General features: G+C 40.9%; 1 protein-coding gene across 3 annotated transcripts in view; it reads left to right on the top strand.

Moving 5' to 3' along the window:
* Positions 1 to 20,359, top strand: part of C5H4orf19 (chromosome 5 C4orf19 homolog) — an 83,419-nt gene that overhangs the window by 55,245 nt on the left and 7,815 nt on the right. For 2 of the 3 annotated variants that reach the window (XM_059924147.1, XM_059924146.1), the window contains one exon: positions 10,143 to 10,192. The gene's annotated coding sequence lies outside the window, so the exon portion shown is untranslated. Of the gene's footprint in view, positions 1 to 3,055; positions 3,104 to 10,142; positions 10,193 to 20,359 lie in introns of those variants that run through there. The other variant, XM_059924148.1, reaches the window with a different exon arrangement.

Genomic DNA, 20,359 nt, shown 5'->3' with positions numbered 1-20,359 from the left:
AAATTAGGAAATGGAAAGGCAAGAAAATCAAAATCATGTCACACGTTACAGTTACGTAAAGTTTATAGTCAGCACCATGGACATCGAACTTGGAAACTGCAAGGAGGGTAACTTTACTGAAAATGGAAAGTTCCAAAAATGTTAAGCGATAGAGAAAAATGGTTAATTAGCTGGCATAATATATCTTCCGTTATTAATTATATAATAATTAATTGGAATAATTTGCAGCCATTTAAAAAAATCATCATGGGGACTTCCCTGGCGACCCAGTGGTTGAGACTTCGCCTTCCAATGTAGGCGGTGTGGGTTCAGTCCCTGGTCAGGGAGCTGAGATCCCACATACACAAAAATAAACTCAAAATGGATTAAAGACCTAAATGTAAGGCCAGACACTATCAAACTCTTAGAGGAAAACATAGGCAGAACACTCTATGACATAATTCACAGCAAGATCCTTTTTGACCCACCTCCTAGAGAAATGGAAATAAAAACAAAAATAAACAAATGGGACCTAATGAAACTTAAAAGCTTTTGCACAGCAAAGGAAACCATAAACAAGATGAAAAGACAGCCCTCAGAATGGGAGAAAATATTTGCAAATGAAGCAACTGACAAAGGATTAATCTCAAAAATTTACAAGCAGCTTATGCAGCTCAATATCAAAAAAACAAACAACCCAATCCAAAAATGGGCAGAAGACCTAAATAGACATTTCTCCAAAGAAGACATACAGATTGCCAACAAACACATGAAAGAACACTCAACATCATTAATCATTAGAGAAATGCAAATCAAAACTACAGTGAGATATCATCTCACACCGGTCAGAATGGCCATCATCAAAAAATCTACAAACAATAAATGCTGGAGAGGGTTTGGAGAAAAGGGAACCCTCTTGCACTGTTGGTGGGAATGTAAATTGATACAGCCACTATGGAGAACAGTATGGAGGTTCCTTAAAAAACTAAAAATAGAACTACCATACGACCCAGCAATCCCACTACTGGGCATGTACCCTGAGAAAACCATAATTCAAAAAGAGTCATGTACCAAAATGTTCATTGCAGCTCTATTTACAATAGCCAGGACATGGAAGCAACCTAAGTGTCCATCAACAGATGAATGGATAAAGAAGATGTGGCACATATACACAATGGAATATTACTCAGCCATAAAAAGAAACGAAATTGAGTTATTTGTAGTGAGGTGGATGGACCTAGAGTCTGTCATACAGAGTGAAGTAAGTCAGAAAGAGAAAAACAAATACCATATGCTAACACATATATATGGACTCTAAAAAAAAAAAAAAAATGGTCATGAAGAACCTAGGGGCAAGACAGGAATAAAGACACAGACCTACTAGAGAATGGACTTGAGAATACTGGGAGGGAGAAGGGTAAACTGGGACAAAGTGAGAGAGTGTCATGGACATATATACACTGCCAAACGTAAAATAGATAGCTAGTGGGAAGCAGCCACATAGCACAGGGAGATCAGCCCGGTGCTTTGTGACCACCTAGAGGGGTGGGATAGGGAGGGTGGGAGGGAGGGAGACGCAAGAGGGAAGAGATACGGGGACATATGTATATGTATAACTGATAAACTTTGTTATAAAGCAGAAACTAACACACCGTTGTAAAGCAATTATACTCCAATAAAGATGTTAAAAAAAAACAAAAAAACAGGTATGCAGATGGACATAAACTAAAACAAATCCTGGGAAAAAAACTGAGCATCTAACACAGGTTAGATTGCTATGATTACAGCTGGCTTTTTTCTGCCCTTTTCCCAAACTTTGTATATATTTGTGCATGTGTGTGTATAATCACATCTATTTTATATAATACGTATTTTACATATAAATGTGTACACATACAAACATCTTTTTTTAATGAGAAAAGTTCTTTAAGCATTTGGAAAAGATTGGAGATATTTATGAGCAGAGCAGCTACAAAAGAAAATAAAAGTTTTTATACTTAAAAAAAAGTACTTAGACTTTGTACCAAGGACTAAACTTTAAAATCCATCAATAGATGAGTGAATTTTACACTTTATACTGCAGATGATCGTGCTTTACTGAAGTAACTAACTAGGGTCGTTCTTTTTTTCCCGTAGAGATTCCAGATATCAATCACGGTTTTGTTTTCCCTTGGTTTAAATGGCATTCCTCTTTGATCATTACTTCGCACTGGGAAAAGATATTTCCTTGTGCAAAGTAGTGGTTAGCTTCTCATAACCTCAGACAACAAAGGGCCCCTGTGTGAGGACGAAGGAATTCCTCTTGGAATACAGGGAAGGCCCCCAGCTGAATCGTATCCAAGGAAGATGCTGCAAAGCTTGCAAAGCTAGTTCGGAGAAAGGAGCCCAGCTGGAGATCTTTTCTTTCTATTCAGATATTGGCCCTGCTTGAGGGGTGGGGGTGGGGGGAAGCCCATAAAAGGAAACCCGAAAACAAGCCTGAATGCATTTACAAATTACAAGGAAAAGTTAATTCTGGCAAGCAGCCTTGGTGCCAACTCAGGCTTATCATGTTTAGAATTTAACTCCACTTGGGGAGAAACTTTGTGTTTCTTCTCATGGAAGTTAAAGAAGGCAACAGAGATGGGCTGTATGGTGTAAGTTGTGAATAAAAGCCTGTCTGTGGGTAAGTCACAGGCTGGCTCAGCCCCCCTCGGCCACCTCTGCTCTTGGCCCACCGTGAGTCCCACGTGTTGCTGCCATTTATTATTGTGAACTGCGAATCTCATCAAGCCGGGCCCTGAGCATGGCGTTCGCAGCCCTCCTCTACCTAACGCCTGTGGGTTTATGTGTGACCATGCTTCCTTTTCCACCACCCACAAGCCTCTTCCCCTCCAGCCACCTTCTCATGCCCTTCAACTTCTCCTCGACCTTGGGGAGGGTTTCTAGAATGACACGTAGTACCTGCGGGTGGACGCTGGCATGTCCTGGGCTTTGGGTAAATGCCAGTACCCTTCCCCCTTCTTCCCTTTGCCCTTCTTTGAACTTAAATTCCTCTTCCTCTCATAGGTACTAAAGTTCCTGGTCAATGATAGATCCTTTCGCAAAAGCCAGAAATCAGGGCAGTGATGAGAAGAAATGAGAGGTGAGGAGAGTCAGCCCTCTTCTTCATTGAGGGCCCCTCTTCACCTGTAGATTAAGAATGACGAGAAGATTAGCCACTGCCATTTTTGTGCTTCTGCTACCTGCTTATCCTGATCCATGCATTATCTATAAACCTCACATCTGAAAAAACAAAGGCCCAGAGAGGTTGAGAGATTTGCTTGAGGCCACACAGCTATAAGTAGTGGAGCTAAAATTCAAACTCAGGAGTTTCTGAGTTCTCCAGAACTCTCCCCTCTTTTCACGACACTAAAGTGCTTTCCCAAAGGCTCAAAGACTATTAGTCACCAGCAGCACTTGCCCCCAACATCTGTGGTCAAACAGTATCAGGACATGTAAGAAAGACCCGTTTCTAGTTCCAGCGGTGGCTCCAATAGAAAACTAAACTTGGAGTAAAAATTCCACTCCATGTACAGATAACTAGTTAAATATCAAACTCAGCAAGGCTCTACTTACTAATAGACCCATGGAATGTGATCCCTTCAGGGGTTTGATGTACTTGAAAACACCGTAAAAATCACCATTTAAGAACCTGTAGACCAGTACCATCTAACAGAATTTTCTGTGATGAGAAAAATGTTCTGTGTCTACCCTGTCTGATACGATAGCCACTAGCTGCATATGGCTTTCAAGCACTTGAAATGTGGCTGGCTGATGTAACCAAGGAACTGAACTTTTAATGTACTTAATTTCTAGTAATTTAAATAGCCACCTATGGCTAGTAGTTACCATATTGGGCTGTGTGGCTCTAGAATATTCTGACAGGTTGATTGCTGGTCCCCACATTTTCATGATGCTTTGCCTCTAAACTCTATTATGTCACTGGATCGTAATTATTTGTTTTTGTTTTGCCCACCCCACCAGGCTGTAAGCAGTTCATCCTGCTAAATCATCTCTTTTTAGCACATGACCTGGCCCATGGTACTAGGAATTAAATAATTATTGTAGGTTAAATAAATGGATGGGAGTCAGCTTTTTTCAAAAGCATCATTGTTATTGCTTGCTATCATCTGGTTTACCCTTTCTCATGACTTTGCTCTTAGGACTAAATTGGTTCCCAAATCTTCAGATAAAGCCCAGGCTGCTTACTCGTGAGCACATCTTTCTTTCCTCAAAGGAAATCACTTCTTTCACTGATTATTTTCGTTATTTGCCTCAGTTTCTCTAAATGAATGTTTCTATTACCATTTCTTGATTTTTTTTTTTTTAAGTGTTTCAGACATTATATATTCCAGTGTGGTAAAAGATGGTTCAGCTTCCACCCCCTGCCCCACCACACAGAAGAAATGTTCCCACTCCCTACTGAACGCCCCCCTCTAGTTTTAGTTAGATGAATAACTAGTATTTATTATAACTATGTAAATGCAGTTCACAGCTAAGCCAGGTAGGGAATTATAATTATATTTCCTTTCCTGAACATCTTTTTCTCTGGAGGTAACAAATGGCTCGTTTTTTTCGTCTGTTCAGTATTCTACATCCTTACCACTGATTGGACCCCAAAGTCTTTCCCTATTGTATATATCTTTCTCTTTGGGACACTTCAGTGATTCTATCAATTTCATCTCTTAAAAGAAAACTGCCCAGAGCCTTCTCATCTTCTCCAGTCAGAATGAGCTGTCCTCCAGGCTGTGCGCATTGCTGGCATTCTGGGATCTCCCATCACCATCGTCCTGGGGGTTACTTTTTTCTCTCTCCTGTGTTTAATGCCCTATTTCCTGTATTCCTTGCCTTCCGCTCTTGGTTTGCTACCTCATTTGTTTGTTACATCTTCTAATAGTCTCCTTCCCAGCAGGGGAAGGTATATGAATGGTAACATTTTTGAGACTTTTCTTATCTGAAAATGTCTTTATCGTACCCTCTCACTTCATTGGTAGTTTAGAATAGTGTGTGTGTGTGTGTGTGTGTGTGTGTGTGTGTGTTGAAGTCTAAAACCATTCTGATCCCCAGCTCTTTGTATATGATCAGTTTTTTCTTTCTTGAAGCCTGTAGGAGCTTTACTTTTATGTCAGTTCTATTTAATTCTTCATGTCTTTATCTCCTTTGCGAATTTATATGAGATTTCCTCATGTTTTTCTTCTAGACTCTCCATTGAAATATTCATTTTTGCTGTCTCGTTTTAATTTCCAAGAACGTTTTATTGTTGTTCTCTCATTATTTTTTTTATTGAAGTATAGTTGATTTACAGTGTTTCAGGTGTACACTCAGTTATACGTGTGTGTGTGTGTGTGTGTGTGTGTATATATACGTTTTTAGATTCTTTTCCATCATAGGTTATTACAACATACTGAATATAGTTCCCTGTGCTATACAGTAGGTCCCTGTTGTTTATCTATTTTATATATAGTAGTCTGTGTCTGTTAATCCCAAATTCCAAATTTATCCCTCCCCTCCCTTTCTCCTTTGGTTTGTTTTCTATGTCTGTGAGTCATTTTCTATTTTGTAAATAAGTTCATTTGTATCGTTTTTTTTAGATTCCACATATAAGTGATATGATATTTGTCTTTGACATTTCACATACAAGCAATATCATATGATATTTGTCTTTCTCTTTCTGGCTTACTTCACTTAGTATGATAATCTCTAGGTCCATCCATGTTGCTGCAAATGGCATTATTTCATTTTTTATGGTTGAATAGTATTCCGCTGTATGTATGCACCACATCTTCTTTATCCATTCCTCTTTCGATAGACATTTAGGTTGCTTCCATGTCTTAGCTATTGTAAACAGTGCTGCAGTGAGCATTGGGGTGCATGTATCTCTTTGAGTTAGAGTATTCTCCAGATATATGCCCAAGAGTGGGATTGCTGATCACATGGTAACTCTATGTCTGGTTTTTTAAGGAACCTCCATGCTGTTCTCCATGATGGCTGCACCAATTTATGTTCCCACCAACAGTGTAGGAGGGTTCCCTTTTCTCTGCACCCTGTCCTCCGCTGAAGTCTTGAACCCCTCAAAGTCATCCACGAGGGCTGGGATCAACTTTTTCCACACTCTTGTGTGTGTTGATATCTTGACATCTTCCCGTGGATCACAGATGTTCTTAAGGGCATCTAGAATGGTGAATCCTTCCCAGACTTTTCAATTGACTGTGCCCAGATCCCTCAGAGCAATCACTGTCTATGGTAGTTATAGCCTTTCAAGTCATATTTCTTAAATAATAAGACTAGAAAGTCAAAATTACTTTTTGATCCGTGGGCTGCAGAGTGGATGTTGTGTTAGCAGACATGAAAACAACATTAATCTCGTTGGACATCTCCATCAAAGCTCTTGGGTGACCAGGTGCATTGTCAATGAGCAATAATGTTTTGAAAGGAATCTTTTTTTCGGAGCAGTAGGTCTCAACAGTGGGCTTAAGATAGTCAGCAGACCATATTGTAAACAGATGTGCTGTCCTCCAGGCTTTGTTGTTCCATGTATAGAGCACAGGCAGAGTAGATTGAGCATAACTTTTGAGGGCCCTAGGATTTTCGGAATGGTAAATGAGCACTGGCTTCACCTTAAAGTCACCAGCTGCATTAGCCCCTAATAAGGGGGGCAGCCTGTCCTTTGAAGCTTTGGAGCCAAGCACTGACTGCTCTCTAGCTATGAAAGTCTTAAACGGCATCTTCTTCCAATGTAAGGCTGTTTCATCTATGTTAAAAATCTGGTGTTTAGTGTAGCCGCCTTCATTAAGTGTCTTGGCTGGATCTTCTGGACAACTTGCTGCAGCTTCTACATCAGCACTTGCTGCTTCTCCTTGCACTTTTATGTTGTGGAGATGGCTTCTTTCCTAAACCTCATGAACCAGCCTCTGCCAGCTTCAAACTTTTCGTCTGCAGCTTCCTCACCTCTCTCAGCCTTCACAGAATTGAAGAGAATTAGAGCCTTGCCTTGGGTTAGGCTTTGGCTTAAGGGACTGTTGTGGATGATTTGATCTTCTACTCAGACCACTACAACTTTCTCCGTATCAGCAATAAGCCTGTTTCGCTTTCTTATCATTCGTGTGTTCACTGGAGTAGCATTTTTAATTTCCTTCAAGAACTTTTCCTTTGCATTTACAACTTGGCTAACTGGTGCAAGAAGCCTAGCTTTCAGCCTATCTGAGCTTCTGGCATGCCTGCCTCACTAAGCTTAATCATTTCTAGCTTTTGATGTAAAGTGAGAGATGTGTGACTCTTCCCTTCACTTGAACACTTAGGGACCATTGTAAGGTTATTAACTGGCCTAATTTCAATATTGTTGTGTCTCAGGGAATGAGGAGGCCTGAAAAGGGGAGAATGGGGAACAGCTGGTTGGTGGAACGGGTCAGAACACACGAACATTTATCAATTAAGTTCGCTGTCTCACATGGCTGCGGTTTGTGGCACTGCAAAACAGTTACAATAGTAACATCAAAGATCACTGATCACAGATCACTGTAACAAATATAATAATAATGACAACATGTGAAATAATGTGAGAATTACCAAAATGTGACACAAAGACACTCACAAAGTGAGCAAATGCTGTTGGAAAAATGGTGCCAATAGACTTGCTCAACTCAACGCAGGGTTGCCACAAACCTTCAACTTGTAAAAACAAAACAAAACAAAAAACATGCAATAGTTACGAAGCAGAATAAAACGAGGTGTGCCGGGACTTCCCTGGTGGTCCAGTGGTAAAGAATCCGCCTTACAATGCAGGGGATACAGGTTCGATCCCTGGTCAGGAAACTAAGATCCCACATGCCGCGGGGCAGCTAAGCCCACGCACCACAACTGCTGAGCTTGCGTGCCTCAACTAGAGAGCTTGCATGCCACACACTACAGAGCCCATGCACTCTGGAACCCGCTCACCACAACTACAGAGCCCACTCATCCTGGAGCCCGTGTGCCACAACTAGAGAGAGAAAACCCGCACGCCACAACTAGAGAGAAGCCCATGCACTGCAATGAAGAGCCCACGCACCGCAACAGAAGATCCCATGTGCCACAACTAAGACCCAATGCAGTCAAAAATAAATAAATGAATAATAATAAATAATAATAAAACGAGGTGTACCTACACTGTAATCCAAGGCAGAAAGTGATCAGAGCCATCCAAACAGTTAAATTATTCTATCGAAATTAAAAGAATGGAGTAATTACCTTTAGGTGGGATTTTTAAAAAATCTTCATGGAGCTTTGAAGGATCAGTAGAATTCTGCAAAATACCAATGGGCATGGAGGCATGCCAACTGGGGGGAACAATATGTGCAAAGGTATAGAAATAAGAAAAAGGGTATATAGACATGTTCAGAAAACAGTGAAAAATCCATGTTGGCTGGAAATAGTAGTGGCTAGTGGAGTTTCAGGGATAATCTAGGAAGGCCAATTGGTACCATATTGTGGCAGGTCTTGAATGCTTAGCTGGGGACATTAAAGATTGGTAGGCAATGCAGAGCCAGTTAAGGCTTCTTAAAGGGGAGTGACTTGTTGAGAGCTATTCTTTGCACACCTAGCTCCATCTCATTCTTTGGGTCCCAGTTTAAGTGCTCCCTCTTCAAAGGTCCCTCCCTCACTCTAAGGAGGTTCTCACTTGTAACTCCGAATTGCCACATCCCGTTGGTTTCCTACAGAACACTTGTAGGAAAGTTGTAATATCTGTCTACCAACCACATGGCAAGTTCCAAGTTCTTTAAACACCAGCCAATCCAGAATATTCACTCTCCCGCACATAGGGCTGTCATTCTGTAGGGCACACAGCATGGTGTCCCATGCACTGCAATTTAGTGGTGCCTGACACACAGTAGGGGTTGAATTACCTGGTGACTAAATAATACCCCATCCTTTCCTGACTTCTCTTTGTCACATTCCCTCTGCCTAAAAGGCCCTCCCTCCACACTTCACCATCATCATTTTTCTGTCTGCCACAGTTCTTCCCATCTTTCTATGAATGCATAGTTCAGGTGCTGTCAGCCCAGTTACACAACCTCCCAATCCTGAACCCCCTCAGCTCTTGTGTTCCTTTGATGGCATTATGTGCACCCTGCCTAATATTTTAGTGATTTGTAACCTAACCTTTTCTTGCCTCCTTGCCCTTCCCAATAGATGGCTAGCTCCCTGAAGGCCTGGGCTTTGTCTTTCTTGTGTCTTCCTTTTCAACTAATATTTGAGTTAAATTATAAGTACTTGGTAAAAATTAAGAATAACATTCATTTGACATTTGAGCAATGTATTAGATTTTAAGGAATTATTAAACAGTAAGAAGTAATACTGAGTGAAAAGACATTGCTGACAATATGAAATTGAATTTCCAAAAGAATATAACCATTCTAATGTTGTATGATAAATTTAAGGCAGAATTCATTATCCCAAAATGTAGTTTACTTGGGAGTGGGCTAAGAGCATTTCTCTAAAAAGTTTTGTCTATGTATAGTGAATTATTCTAATAATCACAGAGAAGTTGGTAAAAATCTGAACATTTGCTTTACTTTCTCAAATTCTATATCTCGTTATTTTCATTATAAGCAAAGCTATTTTCTAAATTAAGTATTTTATTGAAATAGTATGCATATATTCATTGAAACTTTGATTGTTTGATATGTCTCCAAGAAGTAAATTCCTTGAATTATTTTTCAGCTTAGTTGAAACTTTACCCATCAGAGAAGAGGTGTATTGTCATGTAATGTTTATCAACAGCAATAACTAACAATAGCTTCTGGTTATTCCAATATGGAATTCCACAATTCCAACATGCCCAGCATATGACAAGCAGCTTTCCTGTTGTGCCATTTAAATCTCACTATATGTTATAGATGAAACACTGACATTTGGGTAAATTGTTAATTGATCATTAATTGAGTATTAGGAGCTAGGCTGCAAACTCAGGCTGGCAAATTTCAAAGCCCTTGCCTGCCTGGGCTAAATGTTCTAGGCCAGGAATTCTGTTCCCACACATCACTGCCTGGGCCCCTCAGGAAATGCTTTCTGCTGTGGCTTTCAAGATGCAACTTGGCTGTGAAAAGGAGGCAACTTGTAGACCTCAGTTTTGAACTTTCTTTCTTTTTTTTTTTTGGTTGCAGGAAGAGAAGTTAAACTTCTAGAGAAACCTAATGGACAATCTCCACAACAGGTAAGCTGTTCTTTTTTTAATGCTTTGGGAAGAAAGTCTATTCTTTCCACTTTCCATTACATTTTCTATTATTCGGTCTTCCACTACAGTTCTTATTACCTGAAACATTAAAGCCAGTAGACAGAGCAATCCCCAAAGTCTATTCTTTCTGACTCATTCAGGTTTGAGTAGAATTCTGTTATTTCCTCTTTACTTTTGTTGTTTAGGGGATACAGTTCTAAAACGGGACAAACGGCATGACCCATACAAGTCTTCACACTGAAAGGTTTACAATATGGGGTTGAATCAAGAAGGCTGAGTGTTACCTTGTTTGAGCTCAGCTAGAAACGTGCACCTCAGGCCACTCCCAATTTTTCACCATTCTGCACATGCCCAAAAATGACCCCCAAAACACAGCAATTATTCATCTGGGACTTACAATTAAATTTTAGCCAGTAGATAAATTCACAACTATGGAATCCACAAATAATGAGGACCAATTGTACACATAAAGCACGTGGATTAACACCTGGTACATAGGAAACTCTGTGTAAGTTTGCTGTTTTTATCGTCATTCTTATTATTCTATGTTGTTAAATATCCTGAGGGTCTTAGACACCTTTGAAAAGTTTTAGGCCCAGGGAAATGATAAGATTCAGATTTATGTCTTAGATCATGTGACTTCCATGTGGCAAATGTATTATTTTAGAAGACACAGGTGGATGCAGGAGACGAGGATTTTGCAGTAAATTCAGGTAAGAAAAAATGATAATGTTTTAGGACAAAGCAAGGGTAGTGCACACGTAGAGAAAAGAGTGGGCTTACTAAGAAAGAGAGTGTAAGTGGTAGTATCCCCTGGAATGTGGTCCGGAACCCCACCAGCCCCATTATCTGCTCACCTGTGGCCACAAGTCTCCTCCAATCTTTTCCCGAGATTACTCAGGTGCTCCTTGCCTTATGTAACATGTTGTATGACATAGTTTAATCTCATACTTTTAATACTCTATTAGTCATGTATTTATATATCTGTCTTCCTTGCTAGACTGTGAACTCTTTTCAACTCCCTGGAATCAAGTTCAGTACCTGTACATAATAGGTGCTCAGGAAATATTTGGTGCATGAATGATGGGTGGTGAGCCCTTTAACAAACTGCAGAGATCTCTACCTCTTTGTGTCCTAGTTACTAGCAGAGTGTCTTGTCCTCAGTTAAGTGCTCAGGGATATTTGAGACCTCAGAACCATGCTCAGTCTTTTCAAGTGCAAAAACTATTTTTACTGTACTTCAAAGAAACATTGGTGACCCAATTCTGCACATATAGGGTTTTCTGCAAACATGGGACAATCTGTTTTTTCTTGTCCTCTGACCAGTCCATGCTTCCAGCCTTGAGTCCAGAAGCACATTTATAAAATAAGGTGGTTGGGTGGTAGGATGTTCTCTAAGATTCGCTGAGGTTTGGACATCTAGGATACTGGGAATTACCCAGAACTACTTCATTGCAAGCATCCAGCCCTGAGCTGTGCTTGCTTTTAAAGCTATCATTATTTATAGCTTTACAAGACTGTATTATATAAACGTCTCTCCACGTCGCCTCCTCTGCAACTTCCTCATCATTTCCAGAACTTAACTTTTTCTAAATGCTTCAGGTTTCTTCCAGACTTCTTCCACCTCCCAGATAAGGCTACTTATCAACATTGGAGACATACTGTGCGTTGGAGACACACCTAATTCCCATGGGGTTTCAGGGAGAATTTGGACAGAACATCACCCATTTCTATTCACAGTGTCTAAAAGTCATTAAGCCAGTGGTTAACTAATATTCTCATAGACGATGGCCATGAAGATGAGAGCAGCCCACATTTACTAAGAACCTACTACTTGCCAGTCATACTTTGCCAAGCCCATCACGTGTGTAAGCCATGTGATTCTCATAGGACCCCTGCACAATTAGATGTTACTGTTTCCCCTGTCTAATGGTTGGCAAAGCTGAGATTCAGAGAAGTCAAGCAGCTTACTCAAGATCATCCAGCTTAGAACAGGCCAGTCCAGATTTTGACTCCAGAGCCCACTCCCTTAATTACAATAGACAGACTGTCTTCTGTGTCCTGGATGTTAAAATTCTTCCTCCTCTTCTTCTAAACCCATATATGATTTTATACATGTACTTTGACCAGTCCTTCTGTTAACGTGGCCGTAAAAATGAAATCAATCATGCACTAATGCAAGGGTGTCTCGGATGTTTTTAAGCAGATTCCCTACTAAAGATTGGTGACGCTGAGCTTCCAATCATCCAGAGTCAAGATCAGCCCACCAAGCTGAGTTGAGATGAGTTTTGTCAGATGATACAGTTACTATGGTGGTCAAGAGTATGAAGGAAGGGGGCCACTGAATCCCACATGAAAAAGACATAGAACTGCACGTGTTAAGTGAAAACACGTCATCTTCACTTCAAATTTTTAAAATCCTCTTCTCAAATAAACTGTTTGTACCATCTGAAGATTCTCCAAAGTGTACTTGTGCATATTCCCTGAAACTAAAAAACACCCAGAAGGTCATGGCCTGCCCCCATCTTCAGTTGGGTCTGAATCTTGGTGCTGTGGTCATTTATCCCTGATAATGGTCTGGTTTGGTTTGGTTTGGTTTTCAGTGATATGGTATATTGGTTCATCAGTGAACAAGATTCTACCCAAGTAGTAGAATTCAGGGTAAATACCTAATCCCGTATCATTGATGATAAATTGTCATTTTAAGTCAGATTGTGTACGTGATTAGTTGAGCTCTCTATCTCTTTCACTTCAGAGCTGTCTGTGATAATTTGCATGACTTCCTAAAGGCTTACTTCAAAAGCAATTGATAAGCACATGGTGATATCTGGATTATCGACTCTAAGAGTTTTAGATATTTGTCTTAAACTGTTGAATTAGAGACTCACTGAAGGATTTAGGGGCATATTAAAAATAAACTTCCTGCCACTACATTAATAACGGGGAATGGGTTAATACGGCCAGGTGCCCATGTGAATAATAGGAGATACCCTTCGTATTTTAGCAGACATGAGGAACATCGAAACATATATTAACCACTGTCACCCACACGCGTGAATGATGTTGAGTACTTTCACGAGATTACTAAAAATAGTGCGAAGGTCCATGTGTCCCCTATACTTTCTCCAGTGGCAGTTTTAGAATATATATAGGAAGAGTTTAAGAGCTTGGAAGGGAAGATAGGAGACTTGTCTGGAAGTTACATTACACAGCAAGCAGACTGATTTTGGGTGGGAAAGGGAAGAGAACTTGATGGAGTTGATGGAGGGGCTAAAGTCCCTTCCCCAGCCACTGTGGACACCCCCTCCCATGTCAGGTATTCAACAAGCAGCAACCTATACAATAGATAATACCAATTTTTGCAGAGTCCAATACTGTTATTGTGTATTACTTAATAACTTAGCTAGAAAGCCTTTGACCCGGATATTATTTGTATTAGGCAAGGTCCAGCCAGGAATGGGAACTCTTCCTTTCAGACAGAGGGACGTTATAATCAGTGGGTTATGTGGGTATTGGAAGAGCTGGGAAGCCAAATGAGATGGTGAGGCAACGCAGAGATGGGCAAGGCAGGGAGACATTACCACCCCAGGATGAGACACAGAACCAGATGCTGGGGCGATGGCTGGAGCCATGGTGAGGCACCATGGTTCTATCTGGCACCATGGAGGGTGGGGCTCTTGGGCATCTATTGCTGTGCAGGAGATTTGGCCACTACCAGGATGAACAGCATACTGTCCAAAGTAGAGAGAAAGGGAAACATACCCTGACATCCCCCATCCTCCCCCTCTAGTCTTCCGCCAGCACCTTCCACTGGTGGGACTACCCAGATCCAGAGGGCAAGGGTTCCTCAGCATTACGGTGCCTTGAGAAACTGAGTGGGCAGGGGGCAGGGACCAGCCTAAGAGCAGACAGGCAGTGGACCAGCCCAATGTCTTGGGTTTGTTTCATCTATTCCTCAGTTAGTAAACATTTAGGTTGTCCAGGTTGATCCCATATTATTGGACACGTGGTTTATTTTAACTTTTTCCTGCTATAACGCCCATAGAGAAGGATAAAAGAACATAAATTAAAAACTGTTAAAAAGAAAATTCTGAAAAACAGACAATATTTTTAGAAACTTAACAGGATTGTAAACTGCACCAATTGGGAGTGCAATTGGCAGTAGTGACTACAGGTATTAGTTTCGGCCAACTTGGTTTGGGCCATATCATCAGTCACCAAAAGGGGCCAGTGGTAACCGTAGCCACCTCACTGTTGCCAGGAAGTCCCCAAGCCACAAGCGTTCTTAGGGTGTTAGTCCTTCCCCTTTAAGTAGAGCTCACCTAGACCAACCAGCAACAGAGCAAAACAAAGAGGTCTGCCTGCCTTCATTTCCATAAAGCCATAAAGCAGGAACTCTCAAAGTGTGGTCCCCAGAGGGCAGCATTAGCACCACCTGGGAGCTTGTTAGAAATGCGAGTTATCGGCCCGCACAGACCCAGGAGGATGCCTTATGGACCCCGTGCCCTCTGCCTCTCAGAGTGCTTACCAGGATCCCCGCCCCGTCACCCATACACCCTAGTCTTTATTCAATAATGAGCTGCATCTCATCTGATCCAGACAGGAGCCTACTCCCAGGAATTTACAGTCCAGAGAATAGGGGCATAGCTTCTCAAACTTTCCCTAGAACTGTTCCCACCAAGAGTACAGGAAGAAGGAACTGGTCTAGAGGGCTGACCATAAGCTACCAACAGAATTTGAAATTTTCTGCAGAGCAGAAATTGAGACATAGAAGTAGAGAAAAAAACGTATGGACACCAAGGGGGGAAAGCGGGGGGAGGGGTGGTGGTGGGATGAATTGGGAGACTGGGATTGACATGTATACACTGATGTGTATAAAATGGAGGACTAGTAAGAACCTGCTGTATAAAAAAATAAATAAAATTTAAAAAAAATAAATTTATATGAAATTGCAAAGAGCTAAAAATATCCAAAAACATCTTTTAAGAAAATAAGATAGACGAACTTTCTCTGTTATTACATATTGCAAACCTAGAGTAATAAGAACAGTGGTTTTGGCAAAAGTAGATCAATGACACAGAGTAGAGAGCTTAGTAGCAGCACTAAGTATAAATGGATACTTGACTTTTTACGCAAATATTATTGCAGATAAGTGTAAAAAACTCACAAAATTTAAATAAACTATGCAGGCATAATTGCTATCAATATTTTTTTAAAGTAAACAACAACAAGAAAAAAAAGATGAATGATAACTCTGTTCAACAACCCTCACAGAATTTGTCTTCTTCTTCTATTCTGTTATAGCTACTGTCACGTGCTTATATCAGGTTTTTTTCCCTTCTTTACATTCACTTTCCTCTCTCTAAAAAAAAAAAAAAGCCTTCTGTTTAATTCTAATAATTCATGCAAATTTTGCCTTTTCAAACATAATATTCTGAATTTATTTTAAATTAAAAATAATAGGCTTCTTCCACAAAAACTTTCAAATTGGGCCATATTTATTTTATAGCTTATCTTTACCTCCTAGTTCATGGCCACTTACCCTCATCCAGAAGATGGGCCCCCAAGACCAGCTCACACCATGGGCAGCACACGGGGCCTGGGGCAGCACAAGGATGGCCATAGGGAAGGAGCAGTGAAACGGGCAGGTCCAGCAGCATCAGAGCTAACACGGGAGAAACTGAACCCCTCCACACCCCATAGGCTCCTTCCTCCTGCAGCCTCTTCCACAGAATTATTGTCCAGAAAGACAGATCCCATTTGTGTGAAAAGAGGCGTCTATAGAATCGCCAGAGTTTTTTGACCCCGCCATGGTCTGGCCAGACTACAGAATAAATCCCATGCCCAGTCAGAGCTGAAGGAAACCCTGCCATAAGGTGGTGCCATGGCCACCAGGACTTAACACAATAATTGTCTGAATATTTACCACATCACCTACTCCCTAACTTCACCACATGGCAAAGCACCTACACTATTTGTGCCTTTAATTCTGTTTGAGGCCTTTCCCATACCAAGTCCTTCTCTTGAAATTAAATTAAATAACCACTCTATACTGCCATCTGGTGGCCAATTGATGAAACCACACCTATGAAATTCTATCAGGGCCCAAATCAAGAGGATCCAGTTCCCTTTTGCAAAAGCTAATGGATCACAAGCTGCTTCTTATTGTGTAATGCAGTGGACTCAGAAAACAACAAAACCTACAAGAGGTATTATATTAATATAGTATGAAATATATAAATATTATATAATAAGTAATATATAATCAGGAAGTATTAATAATAATGAAAACAATAACAACAACATTAATAATAGCCACACTGTACCACTTTCTAGCTTTTATGTCCATTTACTTATCTATAAAATACTGGCTCCCAACCTTTGTGCAGTGTTGGTGGGAATGTAAATTGGTGCAGCCACTATGGAAAACAGTATGGAAGATCCTCAAAAAATTAAAAATAGAGCTACCATATGACCCAGCAATTCCACTCCAGGGTATATATCCAAAAAAGAAAATAAAACACTAATTCGAAAAGATCTATGCACCCCAATTTTCATAGCAGCACTATTTACAATAGCCAAGATATGGAAACAACCTAAGTGTCCATCAACAGAAGAATGGATAAAGAAGGTGTGATATATATAATGGAATATTATTCAGCCATAAAAAAAGAATGAAATTTACATTTACTCATTTACAACAACATGGACGGACGTAGAAAGTATGATGCTTAGTGAAAGAAGTCAGAGAAAGACAAATACTGATATATAAATATGATATCATATGACATATCATATGATAAATCATATATATGATATCATATGACATATCATATGACAAATATATATATCATATGACATATCATATGACAAATATCATATATATGATATCATATATATGTGGAATCTAAAAAATAAAACCAACGAATAGAGCAAAACAGAAACAGACTCACGGATACAGGAAACAAACTAGTGGTTACCAGTGGGGAGAAGGAAGGGGGGAGGGGCAGGACAATGGTATGGGATTAAAACTATTATGTATAAAATAGATAAGCAATGAGGATATATTGTACAGCACAGGGAAATATAACCATTATTTTGTGATAACTTTAAATGGAGTACAATCTATAAAATATTGAATCACTGTACTGTACACCTGAAGCTAATGTAATATTGCAAATCAGCTACTCTTCAATTAAAAAAGTAATAGGGAATTCCCTAGTGGTCCAGTGGCTGGGACTCGGCACTTTCACTGCCATGGCCTGGGTTCATTCCCTGGTCAGGGAACTAAGATCCCACAAGCCGCGCAGTTCAGCCAAAATAATAATAATTACTGGTTTCCATCTTAAAGGATTATTGTAAAATTGAAATGAAATTTCTTAAAACAGTGCTTGATGCATATTAAACACTCAAATGTTAACTACTTGTAATCATTAATAAGTACTGGCAGGATGCCAAACATTACAGTAAATGCCATACATACTTTTATCTCATTTAAATTTCAAAACAATCCTGATAAGCAGGAACTGTTATCATTCCCATTTTGCAGATTAGACAGCTAAAGGTCACAGAGGCTAAGAAATTTGCCTAGAGGTCACAAAGCTAATAAATGGTGGAGGTAGAATTGGAACCCACAACTCTGGCCCTAAATTACTCATTAAACCACTGTGCTGACTTGCTGGTGTGATAAATCTTCTCAGATGCTTATACGTCTCGCCTCACGCACATACCCCAGCCCCGCCACACACACACACACACACACACACACACACACACACTCTCCCTCCCTCTCTCTCTCTCTCTCTCTCTCTCTCTCTCCCTCTCTCCCCCAGCGCATCCCAGTGAAGGAGGTCCAGCAGGTGCACCTCCTCCTCCCTCAGAGTCCCCCTGATCTGAGTCTTCGCCCCTCCCAGGGAAGTTGCTGTTACACACACTCTCCCCATCTCAAGGCTCCAGGGCATTGGTCAGCAGGACCCTATGGCAAAGAAGCCAAGGAGACCTTTTCAAAGAGCTGCAGACCTAAGGGAATGAGATGAGAACTTGGGGCCTGAAGGAAGGAAACAGGAGGAGAAGCTTTGTGCATTCAGTCAGGATCATGGGTTGGGGTGACTGTGGACTTGGGACCCAAACGCAGCCCATCAGTATTGGGATGGGGTAGTTCACACACCACTGAGCAGAGCTCCCCACCTGCAAAACAGTGATATTGGTGCCTGCCTTGTCTCGGTGTTCAACGATAAAGGTGTGTGAGCCAAGTCAGAGAGAGGGTCAGGAGGGGAGGAACCTTCCTTCGCTGATTCACCATTTCGATTGTTAGATTTGGAAGAGAGCTTTGATGTCATGGACTCATTGGGCCGATAAAGGAACTGAGGAATCAGGAGATTACACAACTTTCCCACATCCACATGGTTGATGATGAAGCCACTGCTGGAAGGTGGATTTCTCACACCTGGCACAGACTTTGCCTGGCTGAGTTCACCAAAACACCAACCACCACCTGGCAATAATTAGTTTGGGGCGTAAAACCCCTCCTGATAATTAGGACTGTCATGACAGTTGTTTTTCCCAGAGGTCCACAAAACACAAGTTCTGTTGGTTGTTAATATCTTTTATGGGGAAAAAAAAAAGTTCTGTGGTCAAATAATTTTGGGAAATACTGAGTTAAACAAGGTGAAATCGTTCCTTTTCATAACTATGAATGTGTTCATCTTTCATCTCTGCTGTTTCCAAACCTGTTTGACCGCGGAACCCTTTGGCAGGGATGGGGGTGGACATTTGAACACACCTCTGCACAAATATTCCATCAAACCCAGTTCTAAGTGCTGCTGAGACATATATGGTAGCACATTGACTATTGGGAGTGCATCGAATGGACTGTTTGATGGTGCTGATAATAACAGTCTTCTTATAGTCTCTCCAGTTCTCCAAAATCACTGAAGTTCAGCCTCTTTAGGAGAAAAGGGAACACACCAGAAAATTTTGTCCCAGAGAGTTTTCAAAGCCTTCCCGGAAAGGAGGATATGATTCTGCTGAGGAAAGAGATTGGGTAGTAGTCAAGAATTATCTTCTTGTCCTTTTTCCACTATAGATTCAATACTGTCTATGGAGTTGGGCAGGCAGTCTTTAATTTCTTTTATAAAGCACCTGGTGGTTTCTTCAGTGTGTGGTAATTATTTTTATCCAATCCGCTTGAGTCTAAGAGGTCAGTACCCAGAAGTGACTCACTACATATTTTTCAACTTCACCTGCTGGCCAGATTAAGGTGAAATCCTGGACTGTTTTCTAAACACTGGCAAGTTGGTTTTTCAAAACGGAGTTGAAATTTAAGTGTTTAATTTTATCATGTCTCTTCCAAACACTCCAACTTCCATCAACTCAAACCACTTGCCAGCAGCTGCTCTGAAAGCTCATTCATTGACTAGAGCCCTCGAAGCAGGATGTCCTTGACCCTTGGAATTACATAACTGTAATTCCCAAGCTGGGAAGAGGAACCACGGTTCCTCCCATCTCTCTCAGCTCGTGTCATGCACTTGGCTTTTGGTTTTGGACCACTGGGTGGAGTGAGATTTGATCATGGAAAAGGGTAAACCTTCTACTGGAATAATTTATAAAAGCTCATACTCACCATTCATTCATTTGCACCTGTCACTCACCAGTCATTCCTTCATTTGAATAGCAGGTGTGACGTGCTCCAAGCAAGCTGGATGCTGCCCTGGCTTAGGCATTGCCTGCGAGGGGCTTGTGTTCAGTAAGGGAGGCCGACAGCTGATGAACACCAGTGCCCTAGACTATAAGTCCCCTTCTGAGATGGGGCAGCCCAAGGACAGGAAGCATCTTTGCCTTCAGTGTTGTAGTGCCTGGGGCTGGGTATTGAGGAAAGGTCTTTAGTACGTACTCAGAATGACAACTAAATCCAGAAAGGCCAGTGGGCTTTTGATGAGCTCCTTTCCAAGACCTTTCTCCATGTGCTTCTTTATAGGGAATAGCTTAATAGCAATGGTTTCCTGTAGGTAACGGGTCCTAGCCCGGCGACAAGCAGAACAGAACTGACATCAGATTAGTGCTTTTTTTTTTTTAAACTTCCCACTTTTTTTTTTTTCCTTTTAACTTTTGATTTTGACATCATATCAGACTTACTGAAGAGTTGCA

This window comes from Balaenoptera ricei, chromosome 5 (genome assembly GCF_028023285.1).
Source record: "Balaenoptera ricei isolate mBalRic1 chromosome 5, mBalRic1.hap2, whole genome shotgun sequence".
Lineage (NCBI taxonomy): Eukaryota > Metazoa > Chordata > Mammalia > Artiodactyla > Balaenopteridae > Balaenoptera > Balaenoptera ricei.
The sequence above is the reverse complement of the archived record's forward strand: the minus strand, read 5'-3'. Positions and strand labels throughout refer to the sequence as shown.